The sequence below is a fragment of the Aquarana catesbeiana genome, linkage group LG02 (assembly GCF_042186555.1).
Source record: "Aquarana catesbeiana isolate 2022-GZ linkage group LG02, ASM4218655v1, whole genome shotgun sequence".
Classification (NCBI taxonomy): domain Eukaryota; kingdom Metazoa; phylum Chordata; class Amphibia; order Anura; family Ranidae; genus Aquarana; species Aquarana catesbeiana.
In genome coordinates, this window is record NC_133325.1 from 519,012,259 (window position 1) to 519,032,678 (window position 20,420).

General features: G+C 45.4%; 1 long non-coding RNA gene across 2 annotated transcripts in view; it reads right to left on the reverse strand.

Moving 5' to 3' along the window:
- Nucleotides 1–16,927: 16,927 nt before the first annotated feature.
- LOC141128491 (uncharacterized) overlaps nucleotides 16,928–20,420 on the reverse strand; it is a 78,656-nt gene continuing 75,163 nt past the window's right edge. For both annotated transcript variants that reach the window (XR_012241702.1, XR_012241701.1), the window contains exon 3: nucleotides 16,928–17,772. This is a non-coding gene — a long non-coding RNA (uncharacterized lncRNA). The remainder of the gene's footprint in view (nucleotides 17,773–20,420) is intronic.

Sequence of the window (20,420 nt, forward strand, 5' to 3'; positions counted from 1 at the left end):
TAAAGAGGGGTGTATGTGCAGACAGCCGCAAATTTATTAGAGTCCTATTATTTATACGCTAAAGTGTCTGAGAGAACCATAGATCGTTAGGTAACGTTGGGCTCTGCGATAAATTTGCTCAAAGGATCAGTGGGGAGGCTGGGAGCGGGGTGTGGATAAGTAAGTGAGAAAGAGAGAAGCAAACAATTTTGCAGGCCGGGAGAGTGAGAGGAGGCCCGCGGGGGGAGGAGAATATGAGAGGGCGCTCTCAAAGAGGAGCGGAAGTGAAGCAGCCGAGAGACAGTCTAAATTCAAGTTCCATCCAAAAGTACCTGAAGGAACCAAACCTGGGAAGCCCAAAGAATCCAGCCCAAGAAAGTAAACAGCAGAGTGGGAAGGATAAGATGAAAGAATCAGGGAAGAATCAAGGCGCTCACGGTGATACATCCGAGGAGGAAAGGAAAGACACCTGCCCGGCGGAAGATAGTACCATGGAACCACTACCAACAAAAAACGAATTTTTGGAAATGTTCGCCAAGCTGGAAAATGTAATTAAAACAGAAATCCTCAACGTTAGAGCCGATCTGGGCCATTTGCTGAAGCGAGTGGAAATAGTGGAGGAGGCCTCCGAGAGCCAGAATAGTGAAATAGTCGAATTAAAACTTCAAGTAAGGAATCTGCAGTTGGCTCAACGAGACATTCTATATAAATTAGAAGAGCAAGAAAACCAAAGTCGCAGACAAAATCTAAGACTGCGTGCCTTACCAGAACAACATGGCGAAGATCTGCCTACCTAAATGAAAGCTATTTTCAACCCAATCTTAGATAGAGGCCCAAATGAAGAACTGAAGATAGATCGGGTCCATAGGTTAAGGAAACCTCCAAGCGTCAGTGAAGATACACCGAGAGACATTATTATCAGGTTCCACCATTATGAAGATAAAGCAAGAATTTGGAGCAATCTTAGAAAAACCCAGCCTATAAAATTCGAAGGTGCAGCGATTCAGATATTCGCCGATATTTCGGCAGGGACCCTAGCCAGGAGATGCCAGCTCAGACCTCTATTGATAGAATTGAGGAAGGCAAACATGAAATACAGCTGGGGTTTCCCCACTTCATTGAATGTAGTGAAAGCGGGCAGAACAGTCAGATTGAAACACATAGAGAACTTGCAAGACTTTTGTAGAGAGCTTGTATCCCTGTTCCAGTTATGCCCAAGTAGAAAGTAGTTGTTCCTGATAGCTGCTAGGATTCTAGAGACCTCGATCGTTGTATCTGGGTCGGTGATTTTGGGGCTGCGGGGAGGGGGTGGGGGGGTGGTGGGGAGGGTTTTGAGGGGAGAGGTAGTGCCCTATGCTAAGGGAAAGGGCAATCCGCCAGCCGCCTGCTTGCCCTGTCCCCCCCCTCTGAAGAGTGGGGGGGGGAGCAGGGTGACTGTGGCGACCTGCTGTCAGAGTCACACTGTCTCGGCTGGTCGTAGGCAGAGATCAATGTTTTTTCTCTACTGCGGACCTGTAGCCAGGTTTTTGCTGGCAGGGAGAGGGGGAATGGTGGGAAGGGCGGTGGTTGGGGGGGGGGGTATGGTGGGGAGGGGGGTGGGAGCTGGTCCTGCAGATGCACCGTATAGGGGTTTAAAGAATAACACGTGCCATTACAATGCAGGTCTACTCAAAGAATAAATGACAGAATTCACGAATTCACTTGCTTGACATATAACGTAAAAGGGCTGAACTCCCTCCTCAAGAGACACAAAGTGTTGAAAGAATTAGAGCATCTTAAGGTTGACGGTGTGTTTCTTCAGGAGACCCACCTTTCACAGGACACTCACGTTAGACTGTTCTCCAACTGCTTCCCCAATTGGTTCTATGGTGACTCCCCCATTAAGAGGGCCAAAGGGGTGGCGATTGGGTTCTCAAAAAGGACCAAGTTTGCGCTCCTGGAGAGAAGCGCAGACCAGGAGGACCGTTACCTTTTTTTGAAGGTGAGGGTGGGAGAAAGGGTCTTTACTCTGGCAAATGTTTATTGCCCTAATAAAAACCCAATTAAATACTTGTCTCAGGTCCTGAACAAGCTGATAGATTTTAGGGCAGGAGAGGTGATACTGGCAGGAGATCTCAATTTTTGCCTAGATCCAACTTTGGACAGTACATCTAGATTGCAGGGAGCAAGTAGAAAACTCTTAAAAAAAATAGGACAGAAATTGCATAGTTGCCAAATGATCGATGCATGCAGAGTTCAGCATGCGAAGGACAGGGACTATACTTTCTTTTCTTCAGTTCATGGGTCTTATTCAAGGCTCGATTACTTCATGGTAGATCATAGACTATTAGATTATGTCAAGGATACGAGGATCGGAACCACCACGCTCTCCGATCATGCCCCAGTCTTAATGAAGGTGGGGATACCGGGATTCCGGAGGCCCCCATTTTCATGGCAGTTGGATGAAAAGCTTCTCGAGAATCCTATCATTAGTAGTAAAATACAGGAAGAAATCTACGGGTTTTTCTCGATAAATGATACTGGGGAAACTTCGGGATCAGTCCTGTGGGAAGCGTTTAAAGCTTACTTAAGGTGCATTTTGATCTCAATAGGGGCCAATGAGAAAAAAGAAAGCTCAAAAAGGAAATCAGAACTCTTAGATGAAATCCACCATCTGGAACACTTACACAAGGCCGCTAATGGTAATCATAACTTGCTCCTACACCAACTAATAATAAAAAGAGAAGAACTAAAAGATTTAATGGAGATAGAATCTAAGCGTATCTTAAACAAAAATCTAAAAGAGAGATTTAGATGGAGTAATAAGGTGGGGAAGCATCTGGCAACAACCTTGGAAAGGAAAGAAGGGACCAACTTTATAGATAAGATCCAAAATAAAAAGGGGATATTAAAATATACTTCCAGAGATATAGCTGAAGAATTTAGGAGATACTATGCATCCCTTTATAAGGTTAGGCATGGCGGGATAGGTACCCTGGAAAGAGAGAAGAAGATGGATGAGTTTATAAGGGAGGCAGGTCTACCAACCCTTTCGGATAGTGACGCAAAAGATCTTGACGGTCCGATTACAGAAGAAGAGATCGAGAGAGCCGTGAAAGCATCTCCCTCCGGAAAGAGTCCAGGGCCAGACGGCTTTACAGCCTAGTTTTACAAAAAATTTAAGGAGTCTTTAATCCCCAAGCTTTGTCAGATCTGGAATGGAATAGGGGGTCAGAAAGAGCTCTGTGAGGGGGCACTAACTGCGTCAGTAACATTAATACCAAAGGAAGAAAAAGATAGCTCGCTGTGTTCGAGCTATAGGCCGATAGCCCTGCTGAATACAGACATTAAAATATACGCCAGGGTACTAGCCAGTAGATTAAAGGACAAAATGTCACACTGGATCCACCCAGACCAGACAGGTTTCATACCAGGGAGAGAGGGGAGGGACAATGGCGTTAGGACACTCCTGGTTATGGATGCGATGAAAGCAAAGGGGACCCCCGGTCTACTTCTGTCGATAGACGCAGAGAAAGCCTTCGACAGAGTAAACTGGGGGTTTATGTTGAGAACATTGAGGGCAGTCGGTTTGGGTGGCACCATGGTGAATTGGATTAAAGCCTTGTATAAATCTCCCTCGGCATTTGTCAGGGTGAATGGTACTCCGTCGGAGGAGTTCAAAATGGAAAACGGGACCAGGCAGGGTTGCCCTCTGTCCCCCCTTCTGTTTGTATTGACCTTGGAACCCTTAATAGCCTTGATTCGAAAGAGCCCGGATATAAGCGGATGCATAGTGGAGAGAGACGAACACAAGCTCTCGGCTTTCGCCGATGATATATTGTTCTATATCGTGAAAACGAGGATTTCGCTCCCCAACCTCCTGGCTATTTTGAGGAGATACGGAGAGCTATCAAATTATAAGGTTAACCTTAGTAAATCAGTAGTTTTAAAAATTAACATCGATGGACAAGAAGTAACCAAACTTAAGGAAATATTCCATTTTCTGTGGAGCAAAAAAATAAGTTATTTGGGAGTTACACTAGCAAATTCTTTAAGGAAAATGTATCACTTAAACTATATCCCACTCCTTGACGTGATTAAGCAGGAAACAAAAAAATGTATGCACCTTCCGATCTCTTGGATCGGACGAGTAAGTACAGTCAAAATGTCTTTAGCCCCGAAGATCCTGTATATAATGCAGTTACTCCCGATCCCACTGGCACAGACCTTTTTTAGGGTATTGAACAATATTCTCACTAGATTCATATGGAAAAATAAGAAGCCACGGATTGCCTACAAGGTTCTGAGTAGGGATAAAGCACAGGGGGGACTGGCACTTCCAGATTTAAAAAAATATCATAGAGCGATAATATTAGCACAGGTGTTAGATTGGGGAAGGGAACCGATTGATAAAAGATGGGTAAATCTAGAAAAAGATATGAGTAACGCAAAATTACACCAATTAATTTGGAATCCCCCACACTTTAGGAAGTTAGGCCCTAATGCACATAATATAACACGATACACTTTAAAGATTTGGGATCAGTTACACAAACAAAAAGCGTGGGAGTTTAATTCAACGTTTATTTATCTAAAAGATAATGAGTTTTTTCCACCAGGGTTGAGGGAAGTGGGAGGGAATTGGATAAAAAAGAATGATACATAACTAATTGATATTATGAACAATGGTAAAATAATCACTTTACAGGAGTTAGACCTACTCAAGGACCTAATGAAAATAGACACATGGCGATATAAGCAGTTGGCGCTTTTTATTAAAAGCCTCCCCGGTTCTATTAGAGATAAGACGAACCTTCGGCCATTGGAGAAACTGTTCCTGAAGAACAAAGTATTTAGGAAAAAAAAAGAATTATACAAAATATTGCAGGACGAGGGTGAAGTAGAGAAACCACTATATTTCAACAAGTGGGAATCCGAATTGGGAGCTGTACCTAGCGGAGTGACATGGGAGGCCATTCTCAACGCAACAACGGAAAATTGTATACTCACCTTTCCGTAATTTTCCTTTCCTGTCGCATCTCATGGCAGCATACACCTATGGGTTGTGGCTCCGCCCCCGCAACCTGATAGGACCGCGTAGCTATTAAAGTCTGAGAGAGCCCCTGCCCCAGCATTCTCCGTGTATATATACCTCACCTCAGATGGGTGGGCATTTGTATGCTGCTATGAGATGCGACAGGAAAGGAAAATTACGGAAAGGTGAGTATACAATTTTCCGTTTTCCTGTCGCATCATGGCAGCATACACCTATGGGGAATAACTCGCAAACTGGGTGGGTATGAGCAAAAGATAAGTTTTTTATTTAGAAGGTATTGAGGAGTTAGCCTGAATAATTGCTCTCCCAAATTCTACCGTGGACAATCTAGCGGAGTCCACTTTATAATGAGAGATAAAAGTGGTTTTCGAAGACCAAGTGGCTGCTTTGCAGATGGTTTCGGCTGATACCCTGCAGTAGGCCGCCCAGGAGGTCGCCATTGCCCTTGTGGAGTGTGCCCTTAAGCCCTCAGGTACTCGTGCATTGTTAGATGCGTAAGCTCTCTTAATGATCTTCACCAACCATGCTGCGATGGTGCGAGAGGTTGCTGCTTGTCCTCTTCTAAACCCATGAGGAATGACCAGTAGGTCCTCTGTCTTCCTTAAATTGCTGGTTGCCAGGAGGTAGGCCTGGATATTCGACTTTATGTCAAGCGGATGTGGATCACCCTGTTCTGTGGATAGGGTGGGGAGACATAGTTCTTGGTTAAAGTGGAAAGATGATGACACTTTCGGGATGAAGCGATCCGATGGTTTTAAGACTACTTTGTCTGGATAGAACATCAAGTATGGTTCCTTAGCCTGTAAGGCCTGAATTTCCGATACCCTTTTAGCTGATGTAATTGCTATTAGGAAAGTGACTTTGAGAGTTAGGTCCCACAGGGAAACATTCTCTAACGGAAAAAATGGCTCATGGGATAAGGCTTCCAACACTACTGAAAGATCCCATGTCGGGAAGGAAGGTTTCCTAGGTGGTCTCAGCTTTAGGCAAGCCTTCTGAAATTGGATGATGAGAGGTTCTTGAGCCCATTTCACTCCTGTCATAGCGGATAGGGCTGATACGTGTACCTTCAGGGTACTAGACCTAAGACCTTTATCTAGACCTAACTGGAGAAACTCGAGGATCTGAGGAACTGATGGAGATGCCGGGTTCCAGGATTGCTGTTGTGCGACTAAGAGAAAACTCTCCCAGACCCTTTTATAGGTTTTATTGGTCGTGGATTTTCTGGCCTGGAGGAGAGTGTCTATCACTTTCTGGGAGCAACCTTGGACTAAGAACCTAGTCCTTTCAATCTCCATGCTGTTAGATGCAGCCTCTCCAGAAATGGGTGAAGGAGTTGCCCCTGCGACAGTATATCCGCTGTCATTGGGAGTGTCAGTGGTTCTGCTGTGCTCAATTGGAGGAGCGTCGTAAACCATGGTCGTCTCGGCCAAAATGGGAGGACTGCTAGCACTGTGGCTTTCGACCTCTTGAGTCTGAGAAAGAATCTCGGAATGAGTGGTGTTGGCGGAAATATGTACCCCAAACGGAAGTTCCAGTCGTGTTGTAGGCAATCCGTGCCTTCTGCCGATGGGAAAGGAATTCTGGCTAGATATCTCTGGCATTTCGTGTTGACCGGTGTTGCCGCCAGGTCTATATCCGGTATCCCCCAGGTCTGGGTTATGAGGGTAAAGGCTTGGTGACTTAAGGCCCACTCGTTGTTTGATACAAAGGTCCGACTTAGGGAGTCGGCTAGTTGATTTTGGACTCCTGGGACATACGCTGCCGTTAATCCCGACAGGTTCAGCTGTGCCCACTCGAAGACTGGACGGACTTCCCACATCATGGAGCGACTCCTGGTGCCCCCCTGCCTGTTGATATAGGCAACTGCCACTCTGTTGTCCAATTTTAGCAGGACCTCTTTCCCCCTGAGGAGGGGGCTGAAGGCTAACAGAGCTTGGAAAGCTGCTTTCATCTCCAATATATTTGAAACCACGTTCTGTGTTCTGAATGTCCAAAGGCCCTGGACTGCGTGATGGCGGTAGTGTGCCCCCCAGCCCTTCAGGCTGGCGTCTGAAGTGATTATTTCCTGAGGAAGAGGGACTATATGCCTGCATCTCTTCAGATTGTTCAATCTGGTCCACCACCAGAGTGATTGTTTTATTTCTTTCTGGACTACGATCGGCTGAGACAATGATACCCCGTTCCATTGTTTTAACAATGATGCTTGCAGAGGTCTGGTGTTCCATTGGGCCCATTGTACCATTGGGATGGTTGCTGAGAATGACCCCAGTATGCTGAGGTACTCCCGGGCTGGTAGTGTGGTAGAGGCTAATAACTTTCTTGCCTTCTGAATGAGGCTGGGAATTTTTTCCTGCGGAAGTTCCACCGTATTGAGACGGGTGTCTAGTTCCGCCCCCAGGAATATCATTCTCTGAGTGGGCTGCAGATTGCTTTTCCCCCAGTTTATGATCCAGCCGAAGTTTTGTAGGGTGGTAATCAGAATGGATCGATGCAGTAGAAGGGAATCCTGATTGTCTGCTAGCAAAAGGATGTCGTCCAGGTAATGATGGACCCTCAATCCTTGTTCTCTTAGTAAGGCTATTACTGGCAGTAAGATTTTTGTGAATGTCCTTGGAGCGGTGGAGATCCCGAACGGGAGGCTTCGGAATTGAAAATGATGTAGACCTACCGCAAAGCGGAGAAATTTTTGGAATGAGATGTGAATGGGGACGTGCAGATAGGCGTCTTGTAAATCGACGGAAAGCATCCAATCCCCGATATTCATGGCCCGAAGAATTGACTGGAGGCTCTCCATTTTGAATGTCTCGACTAAGATTGAGCGATTGAGATTCTTTAGATCTAAGACAGGGCGTAGATCCCCCGATTTCTTCTTCACCAGAAACAACGGGGAGTAGAATCCCGTTGACCTTTGGGATATTGGAACTTCCACTATGGCTTCCTTTTGTAACAGGTCTTGGACGTACTTTGTCAGTAGCATCCTTTTTTCCCGAGATACAGGTAATCTGGTTACAGAGAATTGGTCTCTTGGAGCCCGTGTCTTGAATTTCCATTTGTGGCCGAACTGGACAGTGTCTATCGTCCATGGGTCCTTTATTGTATCCGCCCAGACCTGCTTGAAACTCATGAGTCTGGCCCCCACTAAAGCTGGTTGGGCGGACGCACCTTCAAAAAGACTTTTGTTCCCCTGACGCAGGGGTCTTAGACTTTTGGAGCTTGAGGAATGATGACTGGGGATTCTTCCAGTTCCTCCTATACTCTTTTCCGGGCCTGTAGGATCTTGCCTCTCTGTATTTATCTGGCAGATTTCTTCTAGAAACCGGTGGTCTCTGCTGCCTGGGCCTCCTATCTGAAGGGATGAGTCCCGATTTTCCCCCCGTGACTTTAGAAATAGCCACGTCCAGTTTTTCTCCAAAAAGGTTTACGCCATCAAAGGGTATTTTGCACCAATTGGATTTTGAGGAGGGATCTGCCGACCAGGGTTTTAACCAGAGCGCCCTTCTGGCCATTACTGAGCTTAACATTGCTCTTGAAGTGGTTTTAATTATATCCACAGAGGCTTCTGCGACAAAGTCGCCTGCAAGACTAAGTTCTTGGAGTGCTGAGATAACTTTCTCCTGCTCTATTCCTTCCGATACCAGCTTCTCGGCCATCGTGGACCAGCTTGAGATAGCCTTACCGACGGCAGCCAATGCTATTGCTGGCCTGCAAGCGCCACCTGCCGAGAGGTAGGTTCTCTTAAGATCCAGATCGATCTTTCTATCCAGGACGTCTTTGAATGTGACTGCATCCTCTATTGGAAGTGTTACGTGCCTGGTGAGGCGCATTAGGGAGGAGTCGACCACTGGAGGAGATATTAGTGGGTTGACGTTAGGCTCTTTAAGTGGATAGAGTTTTGATAATCTGTTGCTGAGGCCAGTTTTTTTCTCTGGCTTTTGCCACTCATCCTTAATTAGATCCTCAAGTTCCTCAATGAACGGGAAGTTCTCTGGGTCTTTTTTAAGATTTGGAAAGTATTTCCTCACTTTTTGAGGAGTTTCTTTTTCTTCCACCCAGTCGATCGCCTCTTTTACTGACTTCACGAATGGGTCGATCAATGAGAAGTCGAAGCCGGTGGATGCCTCTCGATCATCAGTGTCAGAGAGAGGGTCTGACGTCTTTGATGATGATGGGGCAGTGGATGAGGTACTTTGTATAGGTCTGCTGGCTTCTGGCTCTGCGACTTGTGGTGATGGATCAATTGGTTCTCTTGCCTCTGTTTCTCTGTCTTTAGTTGCCTCAATGAAGCATGTGCGACAGGCCAGTTTGTCTTGAAGTGCTGTAGCACCGCAAATCCAGCAGGAGTTCCCGGGTGGACGGGAAGGCTGGGTGACAGGAGATTTCCTGCGCGCAGGGGATTTTTTGTGGTGGGAGCGACTATGCCTTGATCTTGATCGGCTTCTCCTGCGACTTGATCTGCTCCTCCTGCGACTTGAGCGGCTTCTGCGATTTGAGCGACTATTGCCGCGCTCTGAGCGACTCTGCCTGTGGCTTGAGCGGCTCCTTCTTGAAGGCTCCCCTCGTCTTGAATGTGACGATCTGGAAGACCTGGTGGGGCTGTTCAATTTAAACAGCATTAGTGAGGGCTCTCTTTTTCCTTCTCTTCATACTTACCCATCATCCCCTCTTACCTAGTAGGCTGGCGATGGTCTACCTGGGCAACGGTCTCCATGAAAGGTGATGAATCAACCTATAATTATATAGGTGGCTTAGCATGCATGGGATAGCAGATAGTAAACAAGCAAAGAAAAAAGCCATCATAGATCTTACCTGGGCGTGGAGATAGCAAGAGAGAGACAGGGTAGATTAGCAAAAGAAATACGGTCAAAATTCCCCCTTACAGGCTCAGGAGAGAAGAGACAAGAAAATGCTGACATTACAGCATTTTTAAACTTGCCGCCGTCCCGGGGTGATGACGTCACGCTCGAGCATGCTCAGATGCGCTCTGAGGCCTCCGACGCCATTTTGGAAGCTGGAAAGTGGGATGTCCTGACAAGCTGGAGCTATGGAGACAGACAGGAGGGGAAGTTACCCACAGGTGCACAGAAAGGAGCTGGAGACCGCTGCGATCCATAAACCTGTTTAAGGTTTGTAATGTATTGTAACATACCCCTGAGACCATCAGAGTGGGGTTCCTTCCATTGAGCTCATTTAGAGGCTGTACAGGATAGGACTTCCACCCAGGAGAGGCTAGAACCTGGCTGGGGCGAATGTTTTAGGTAAGGGATGCATGTTTTCGGTCCTTGACAGGTGAGGAAAAAAAGGAGAATGCTGGGGCAGGGGCTCTCTCAGACTTTAATAGCTACGCGGTCCTATCAGGTTGCGGGGGCGGAGCCACAACCCATAGGTGTATGCTGCCATGATGCGACAGGAAACATAAATTAGCAGTGGATATGAGAACGATAGAAGCAAATTTCAAGTGCCTTGCCAGATGGTACATGACACCAGATAAAATAAATAAGCTCCAGCCGGAAATCTCCGGAAACTGCTGGAGGGGATGCTCCGCCAGAGGAACAATGGCCCACCTCTGGTGGGAGTGCTCAATTATTAAAAAATTCTGGCAGGAGGTGCTTAAGATCATACAGGAGATAATGGGTTTTGAAATCAAGGAGGACCCTTGGGTGGTATTGTTCCACGGGATTGAGGGCCATAAGAGCAGGTATAATGTTTCTCTAACCCCGGTACTCCTAAACTCGGCAAAAAGTTTAAAACCAAAAAAATGGCAGGAGGCCGAGGGCCCAAGCATTCGAGATTGGTTAGTAAGGGTTAATGAAACCTACATCCTAGAGGCGGGCGAGGTTGAAGAAACTTGGCCAGAGACAGATGCTGATCTGGATAGAGATAAGTGGGCGAAGTGGATTATCTTTAAAAAAACAGGGAGATTCGCTGAGAAGTTCTTGTAATGTATGCACGTGTGATTGGTAGCAGGACTGCAGGTTGGGAAGGGGGGGGGGTGGGGGGAGGGGGGGGCGTGGGACTTCACGTAGCATTCTTTGGGCAAGCGGTAGTTGAGGGAATTGCAATTTTTTGTAAAAATTTTTCATGTTTTCTTAAAACAGACAAAATCAAAAAGTAAAGGATATGCTACCATGATGTGACAATAATGAGATGGGATAAAAAAATGAGCCATATATGGTGATTAAAATCCTCTCAATGAAATCGCTTAAGTAGCAAAAAAAAAACAAAAAAAAAAACAATGAACAATATTATGAATTGGTATTTGGCTCCCTCTAGCGGTATAAATGTGAAAGAGACTTTGCTTAGTTTCACACAAGGAAATTGACAGAGCCTGACAGGACGTGACTTAATGTTTACCCTGTGAAAGGTTTCACCTACCCACAATGCTCACTGACCTACCCATGAACACTGAGTAACTGAACTGCATGCTGGGTAGGATATAGAAGCCCCAGCCGTTGTTATTTTCTTTCTCTCCTGGACGCGTGGCCTGCCTGTGAGGATCTGTGAGGAGGTGATCCAGAGAGCTGCGGTCTACATCGTGCGGAACGGAACAACTACTGACTCTGTCTTACCCCAGTGTGTTGGAGAAGCAGTGTGATCAGATCGGGAAGGATCCAGAGACACCTGACGAGCCATTTGAGGATCCCAGTCATCTTGCGGAACGGAGAAGCATGACGGTGTGCCTGCATCAAACAGACTGAGATCTTGTGGAGCGGAAGCATCCAACTTTCGCCTGGTGTGGTGAGAGGGCTGTCCCCAATGTTCCTTAACGCACTTTATACATTTAGACTCATACTACAGAGTTGCTGAGACCTGCAGTTCTGCAGAGGGGTCTCATTCAAGCAGACTTTAAACAGGCCTCAAGCCTATACTTCACTGAGAACTGACACTGTGCGGTTCAGAGACAACTATACCGGAGGCAGTTATAAGTGTGTTACGCAACAGGAATAGTTTCAATCTTTATTCTACGCTATAGCTTTGCTTGTTAAACCCTTGGATTACAATCACTGCAGTATAATAGCTAGCAGAAGACAGAAGATCAAAGACTACATCTTTCATTGTAAGGCCTTGTGTTCAGTTACAGTAACAAAGGACTGCATCATAAAGCAGGGGGAGCTCTTTAGCAATTGTATTATGTTGATAACTTTGCATTACTGTGTTTGGTACAGTGTGCTGGAAGTGGGAAGGTGCCCAGTGTCAAGACATTGTCACTCTGAGCATAAGTCCCACTTGGAGACACGTACACACACCTCAGTTATTCAGTGTGTTTTTGAGAACCTTTTACAATATCCTTTACTGCTGTTTATGTGCTTTGTACAACTTGATTCAGAGGTGTTTCTCTAAGTTATTTCATCTAATCTTTATTCAGTAAAATTAATCGTTGATTTAACTACAGAACTGTGTGTGCCCCTTTTACTGATATAATAGAACCTGAGGTGTCAGAGGGAAGGGTAGATCTGAGAGCTCGGGATGGCAAGTGGGAAACAGAACAACACTGCAGCTCCCAATAGAGTAGTGCGCTACATGTCTACAGAGCATTTGTCAAGGTCCTCCAGTGTATACAGAATGCACATCAGTTGCCTGTTTCTCTTAAGTGGCCCAAGTGTGCAGGGGGTCCCATCAGCATCCCAGCTCTTAGTCCCCAGATGGCATTCATGTCTCAACAAGGCACATGTGATCACTATGCCAAGGTCCTGCCCTTCAGCTCCACTTTCATCCAAGTAATCCTGACTGCTTCAATGGGGAGCTCATTGGTAGCTGTTAGTGAGACCCATGGTGTGTCCCTGCTCATCCTATTCTTAGGAAAGTATCACTGTAACAGCAGTTCTGGTAGGGAAGTTACTTGTGAGCTGGTATTGAAGAGGCAATTGATCTCTTAGCAGATGAAGCATCCATGCACAACAGGGCAGTCAACCACCATATCTGTGATTTCTTTGATGGGGAATGTTTCCACTTTGCTATCCCACTGTTTGACTCCTAGCAGTGGGGCATTCTAGTTTAACAGCTGCCTCTGTGTTGCGGTAGTCTCTCTGATGATACAGTATCCCAACTGCTGATAGCCCCAGCACATGAATGGTGACCTTGCCCACGTATGAGGCAGTATTTGTTTTCTCCATGGCAGTGCGTCCCTTCCTTGCTTCTTGGAGGAGATTTCCCGTCTACGCTTCAGTGCTGATAACTCTGTCTGGAGATGAGCTATCCCTTCTGACAATTTCCAGATGGATAATAGTTCAGCAAGAATAAGGACATATTTACCTGTATCAATTAATTGGCAGCATTTTAAGCCCAAACAGAATATTGAAAGGTACCATAAGCGGGTAAGGCATAATCCATCTTCTAGTCATCTGATGCCCATCATCTTTGTATTTATTCAAAAGGTAATCCCCCGCTGGATGAAAATATACAGGTTACCAGAAAGTAACCTGTAGGTAGGCCCGTTGCGACAGGACAGGCAAAACAAGCTATTGCTTGGGGCCCCAGCCGCGCCGCCGGCCGCCGCTTCCTATAAGCTGCAGCCTGTAGCATGGCCGAGCTCCTCTTCCTTCCTCCTGCAGTCCACATGGCACAGGACTCAGGGGATTCAGTTTCCTGTTTCAGGCCAGACTGACAGGAAGTGCACACACTGGGTGCTCACTTCCTTTCAGTCCGGCCGGGAACAGAAAACTGAATCTCCTGCTGCACGCTACGTGGTAGGGATGGGGGTTAAAAAAAACATGGGGGGGGAGTAGTAAGGGGGGCTTTGTGTCGTGCATGCGGGGGGGGTTGGGGCCCCCAAATTCCTTCAAACGGCCCTGCCTGTAGGTATTTGAAGATATTAATACATGTGGAAAACTGCGTCTGAGGGAGTGTCAGCTGCATGATTATAAACACCGTGACCTCTAATTTGCCATTCCTCAGACCTCTTGATTGGTCAGATCATTTCTGTTCACACTTTCATTAGGGACCAGAAGAGAGAGACTGCATCAGCAATCTGAAGCTCTCCTTTACCATCAAACAAAGAACATCAGCCAAGGTTTATATTATGAGAGCCAACATTGATCCATCTTATTGCCACTGACTGGACATTGCTGGAACTAACAGAACCCAGGACTTTGTATTTTCACTCTTAAAGGGATATTAAAGGCTCGTGTTTTTTTTTAATAACAAACGTCACACTTACCTGCTCTGTGCAATGGTTTTGCTCAGAGCGTCCCCTATCCTCCTGCAGCAGTACCCCTGGAGGGGCTGCTGGTAATTGTAGTCCGTCTGTCACCCTGCCCAGCCAGGCACACGATTCTCAGCCACTCTCAGACAGAAAACAGTGCGTGCACTTTTTTTTGTATTTTTATTGAGGGGATTCAACTTGGATGGGGATAGGGTAGTTATGAGATGTCCAGTTGATTGCAGAAATTGTTAGGGACTGAGGAACTATATACACCTGTATATATATATATATATATATATATACAGCTTCCTCCAGCACAACTTGACTTGATCTCACTCTCCAGCACTTGACTTGACTCTTGAACTCACTCTCCAGCACTTTACTTAGCTCTTGAACTCACTCTCCAGGACCAGCTAGCACTGATGTGCAGGCCTGACACTGACTCAGTCAGGCCTAAAGCATATGCCTTTTGCAGGCAGGGACCTTGGGCTCCTATAGTGTAGCAAAAATAAAGGTAGTCCCAAAGCTAGCTGTCCACATGGCTACTGCTCCCAGTACCACCTCTTCAGGCTCTGCCAGCCCTCCTGGCTGCAGCTGCCTCTCTCCACTGCCCGTGCCACCACAGTCCACTCCACTGGCTCTGCACCCATCCCAACTGCGTAGTTAACCAAACACAGTGTCAATCCCTCTCAGTCTGCTGGCACCTAAGTTGTGGTCCTGCAAGCTGGAAGATCTTTGTGCCAGTTGAGGCTGAGAGTGTCATTGTCACGTATTCATGACAGCATGGTGTGAGTTTCATCAGCCATTCGTCATATGCTGGTTTAATGTGCCGGAGTCTGCCACAGCTGGGTCTTTTGGAGAATCTGCATGCTATCAGGTTTTGGCCCAGCTGCCTGCACACTGGTTCAAACAGTGGAGACCTCCCACTGTGGATCAATTGCCCAGCTACCTCTTTTTTTATCAGGTGTGGCCTCTCTGAGCTTCTGAGGAAGGGAAGATGAGCAATTTAAACTCCCTGGGTGTCCTCGGGAACCCAGACAATTGTTGAAAATAGCATCTGAGCATGATGAGTAAATGAACACTCTGCTGCACTTACATCATTCTGGCCTCTGTCAGCAGTCACCAGCAGGGTTTTTACCTAGGGATTGTTCCAGCATTATCCAGTAGTGCCGTGACCCTACATGTCCTAAAATCTCTCTCTGGTGACACCCACTTACTCTGTGACACCCCTCTAGCAGAAGGCACTACTCCTCCAGAGTCTCACTACTTGTAGTTCTTTGTCTCTATGTGAATTGTTCTCTTTCATCAGGACCTCAAGCTTGTGATAATATTTTAAAATCTTGAAATTACATCTTATTTAGTGAACTAGTTGAAAGTGATCATGATGACATAATCTATAAGAAAATGGTACGATAGTCTTTGCACAGATTTCAATCCTTTCAAATGTCTGGAGTTGTGGCAGAGAGAGAGAGAGTCTATTACTAAGACAAGAGGGAACTCACCAGGTAGCAGTCTGCGCAAACATAGGGATGATGAAGTGTGAGAGTTTCTTGCTGAAAACATCAGAAAAGCCAAATTGTAAGCCTAGAAAGCTGAGTCAGGCAGGCCATAGGCGGTGCATATTTCTGGGAGACAGTGCTGACAGGGGAATCCCTTCTGCTGTGACTTTGTACTCTGGCAGGGGGGGGGGGTTGAGCCATCGCCATCGGGAGAAGACAGTCACTATTGCTAGTGGCTATAGTAGCCACTAGCCATAATCACAAGTAAATTCAGCAGGTTGGTTGTACCCAAGTTGATTAATCGATCAACTTGGTACATTCAGCCTGCCCATACATGGTTCAAATCTCAGCCGGTACAACCAGCCTGCTGGATTTACCTGCGGTTATCGCTGGCCACTGCTATAGCCACTAGTAATAACTACTGTCTTCTAAAAGCATGGGGGGTTGGCAGGAACTGGCCGAGGTTCGAATCCTCTATGGCCGGCCTAACAGCAAAGCATGAGTGCTGATCGTATCGCATACAAGTGCATGTGGGTGTAAGATAACTCCAATAGTACTTATATCATTTGGACATGGACTTTTATTTATTAAAATAATAAACAGGGTACTCACATATTCCTGGTGCTTCCAGTGCACCAGGCTATATCAGGCAGTAGTGTATAAGATCACCCCCAAAGCCGCACAATCGATGTCTCCCTGCCGGCCGCTTACTCCTGGTAAGGGTCCGGGTGCCCCTTCACCGTCCTCGCCCCTCCCCTGCACGTGTCGACACAGGGTCACATGTCTTTTTCAGGGGGAAAACACGTGATCCTGTGTCGATGCAGGTAGGGAGGAGCGAGGATAGTGAAGGCACCCGGACCCTTATGAGGAGAAAGCGGACAGCAGGAAGATAGCGGTTGTTGGAGGGGGCACTTGTGAGGTGGCACAGCGGTTGTTGGAGTACCTTATATTGGATCCCAGAGTTTATCATCGAATGTGATTCACCTAAAGGGTCAAGTCACATGTGGAACACTATATTTGCATTTTAAAGGACTTTTTTTAACACTATCCACTGCATGTTATTATATTTGATATTTTATTATTTATATATTATTGTAAATAATTGTATATACTATTTTCCAGTGTCTATCATTGGTTGATGAGCACGTATTTGAGTGTATATATATACACACACTAGGATTGGTACACACAGCGTGCCGCATTTATTGATTTGTATATTTTTTGCACAGACATATGGGAATGTGACCAGTGTCCACAGTTTTAATTTGAATTAAATTGAGGTGTGAACACACATGGTAGCTTGCAAGGCTCTTCTTTGAATTACTCGAATGCCCCGTACACGCGATCGGATTTTCCAAAAACAAATGTCGGATGTGAGTTTGTTGGTGAAAAGTCCGACCGTGTGTATGACTTTCCGCCAACAAATGTTGGCTAGCAGGTTCTCAAATTTTCCGCCAACAAATGTTTGTTGTCGGACTTTCCGATCGTGTGTACACAAGTCCGTCAGACAAATGTCAACGCATGCTCGGAATCAAGTGCGAGCTGGAGATATAACTAGCATTCGTAATGGAGATATCATGCACGTCTTGTAAGTCACTATGTTTGTAATTGTTGGCCAACATTTGTGTGACCGTGTGTATGCAAGACAAGCTGGAGCCAACATCCTTCGAACAAAAATCCACGGTTTTGTTGTTGATCCTGTGTACAGGGCATTAGAAGTATGACTTTATCTAGACTTGACTGGAAACAGAGTTTCAGGATAGTTTTATTACAACATAATAATATGGTAAAAAAAAAAAGTTAACATGTACATATGTCATAGTTACATACCGGTAGTTACATAGTAGGTGAGGTTGAAAAAAGACACAAGTCCATCAAGTCCAACCTATGTGTGTCATGCCTCCCAAGAGATACTTCCACCCAGTAGCAACAATTGTTCCCATGTAATTTATCCATATAAATATCTAATATGGCTCGTGCCATATGTAGTGTAACAATTTTTGGACTAAGTAAGGTAAATACATATACACACATGGAAAGTAGTGCCACATTCGATGTTTCTGAACATGTTTCACAGCTCTGGGATGCTTCCTCAGGAGAAGTGGGAGTCATAGTATCTAAAAACAAAACACAAAACCGAATACATATGACAAAGGAATATACTGTACATATTAATAGATACAGGCATCATAGTGTTTTTTAAGTTCTAGGATATTCAGCATCCTGCAAGTCATCACAGGACTGGGACACTAAAACTCACCCAAAAGTGAGAGATAGTTCACTTAATCCAAGGCAACGCTCAGGTCACCAGAACCCCTCCCCACGGCAGGTAAGGGAGCAGCAAAAGACTGATCTAGTGTAGCTAAAAACTCTAAATCAAAAAGCGAACATACAAAGGGTAGTCCCAATTAATCAGTTTAACCACTTGCCGACCTGCTCACGCAAATGTACTGCGGCAGGTCGGCTCTCCTGCGCAAACTGCCGTACCTGTATTTCAGTCCGTAAAAGCAGGATAGCGGGCGGGAGCATGCCAGCTAGTCCCATGGACTCAATGTCCGCCGGTGGCTTGCAATCACAGCGAGGAGAGGCAGAACTGGCAACTGCCTATGTAAACAAGGCATTTCCCCGTTCTACCTAGTGACATGACAGGGATCTCCTGTCCCTAGTGATCGGAACAGTGATCTCTGTCATGTTTCAGTAAGCCCATCTCCCCTACAGTTAGAACATGCTGAGGGAACACAGTTAACCCTTTGATTGCCCTCTAGTGTTAACCCCTTCCCTGCCATTGTCATTTTTACATTGATCAGTTTATTTTTTTAGCACTGATCAATGTAATATTGTCACTGGTCCCCAAAAAGTGTAATTTGGGGTCAGATTTGTCCGCCACAATGTCACAGTCCCGCTAAAAATCGCAGATCGCTGCCATTACCAGTAAAAACAATAAAAATACATAAAAGTCGATAAATCTTTACCATAGTTTGTAGACGCAATAACTTTTGCGCAAACCAATCAATATACGCCTATTGCGTTTTTTTTTTACCAAAAATATGTCGAAGAATATATATCGGCCTAAACTGATGAATACATTATTTTTTAAAATTTTTTTTGTATTATAGCAGAAAGTAAAAAAAGTTGCACTCACGCTACAAGGTAGGATCATGTGGAGTTCTCTGCTGGTTATGTGTTACACTCACACTACAATGTTGGATCATGTGGAGTTTTCTGCTTCTCATGCGTTACACTCACACTACAATGTTGGATGGTGTGGCATTTTCTGCACTTCCAGCTACACTAACAGTTCCCCCTGCATTCAGAGCCCTTCTGCTGTGGTAGTCTTGATTCAAAGCCCTGCACAACTTTACTGTATATGTGCACTGGACCTCTCAACCCTCCTGTGTCCTGTGTTTATAGTACTTTTTTATTTCTTCAGTTTCTCATGAATGAAGATGCATAATGCATCCTTATTGGTGAAAAGCACTGAGCAAGAACCTATAATCAGCTCCTCCCATCCTGTATATGCCCACTGGGTACACAGGAACAGGGTCACTTCCTGGAAGTGATGTCACTAGCAGAAACCACACCCACTGGCTGCTCTTAGACTCAGAAGGAAGAGGGATTGAAGTCATCTGACAGGCATTGGATACTGCAAAATAAAGGTAGAAAAACTGGGATTTTATTCATTTTGAGACATAAGGCTGAACTTAGCTTACATTAATGATTGCAGGGGAGAATTTAAGTATTAGGCTTTCCTTCCACTTTAAGGACTAAAACGACTCCCTCCATTCATTTATCACTCCTTGCCCTTTTTATTTCTTCTTTTTTTTTGTTTTGTCAGTTGCACCGGTGCCCCCCTTTTTTGTGGCTGGGTACTTTAAGGGTGTTAATGTGTTTACAAATCTCTTTCTAGTTAAGATAAATCACAACGCTGAGGTAAGCATATACTTTGGATCACAGGGTAGACAGATCATGGTAGCACATACCAAAAAAAGTATGTCAATGGCACTTTTCAACATCAAGTATCTTGAGGTGAAACCAGTGAGATCCTGAAAGAAAGAACCATCGGGCCATGTGTCCGTAATACAGTGGGGACGGAAAGTATTCAGACCCCCTTAAATTTTTCACTCTTTGTTATATTGCAGCCATTTGCTAAAATCATTTAAGTTAATTTTTTTCCCTCATTAATGCACACACAGCACCCCATATTCACAGAAAAACACAGAATTGTTGACATTTTTGCAGATTTATTAAAAAAGAAAAACTGAAATATCACATGGTCCTAAGTATTCAGACCCTTTGCTCAGTATTTAGTAGAAGCACCCTTTTAATCTAATACAGCCATGAGTCTTTTTGGGAAAGATGCAACAAGTTTTTCACATCTGGATTTGGGGATCCTCTGCCATTCCTCCTTGCAGCTCCTTTCCAGTTCTTTCAGGTTGGATTGTAAATGTTGGTGGACAGCCATTTTTAGGTCTCTCCAGAGATGCTCAACTGGGTTTAAGTCAGGGCTCTGGCTGGGCCATTCAAGAACAGTCACAGAGTTGTTGTGAAGCCAATCTTTCGTTATTTTAGCTGTGTGCTTGGGGTCATTGTCTTGTTGGAAGGTAAACCTTTGGCCCAGTCTGAGGTCCTGAGCACTCTGGAGAAGGTTTCCCTGTACTTGGCCGCATTCATCTTTCCTTCGATTGCAACCAGTCGTCCTGTCCCTGCAGCTGAAAAAAACACCCACAGCATGATGCTGCCACCACCATGCTTCACTGTTGGGACT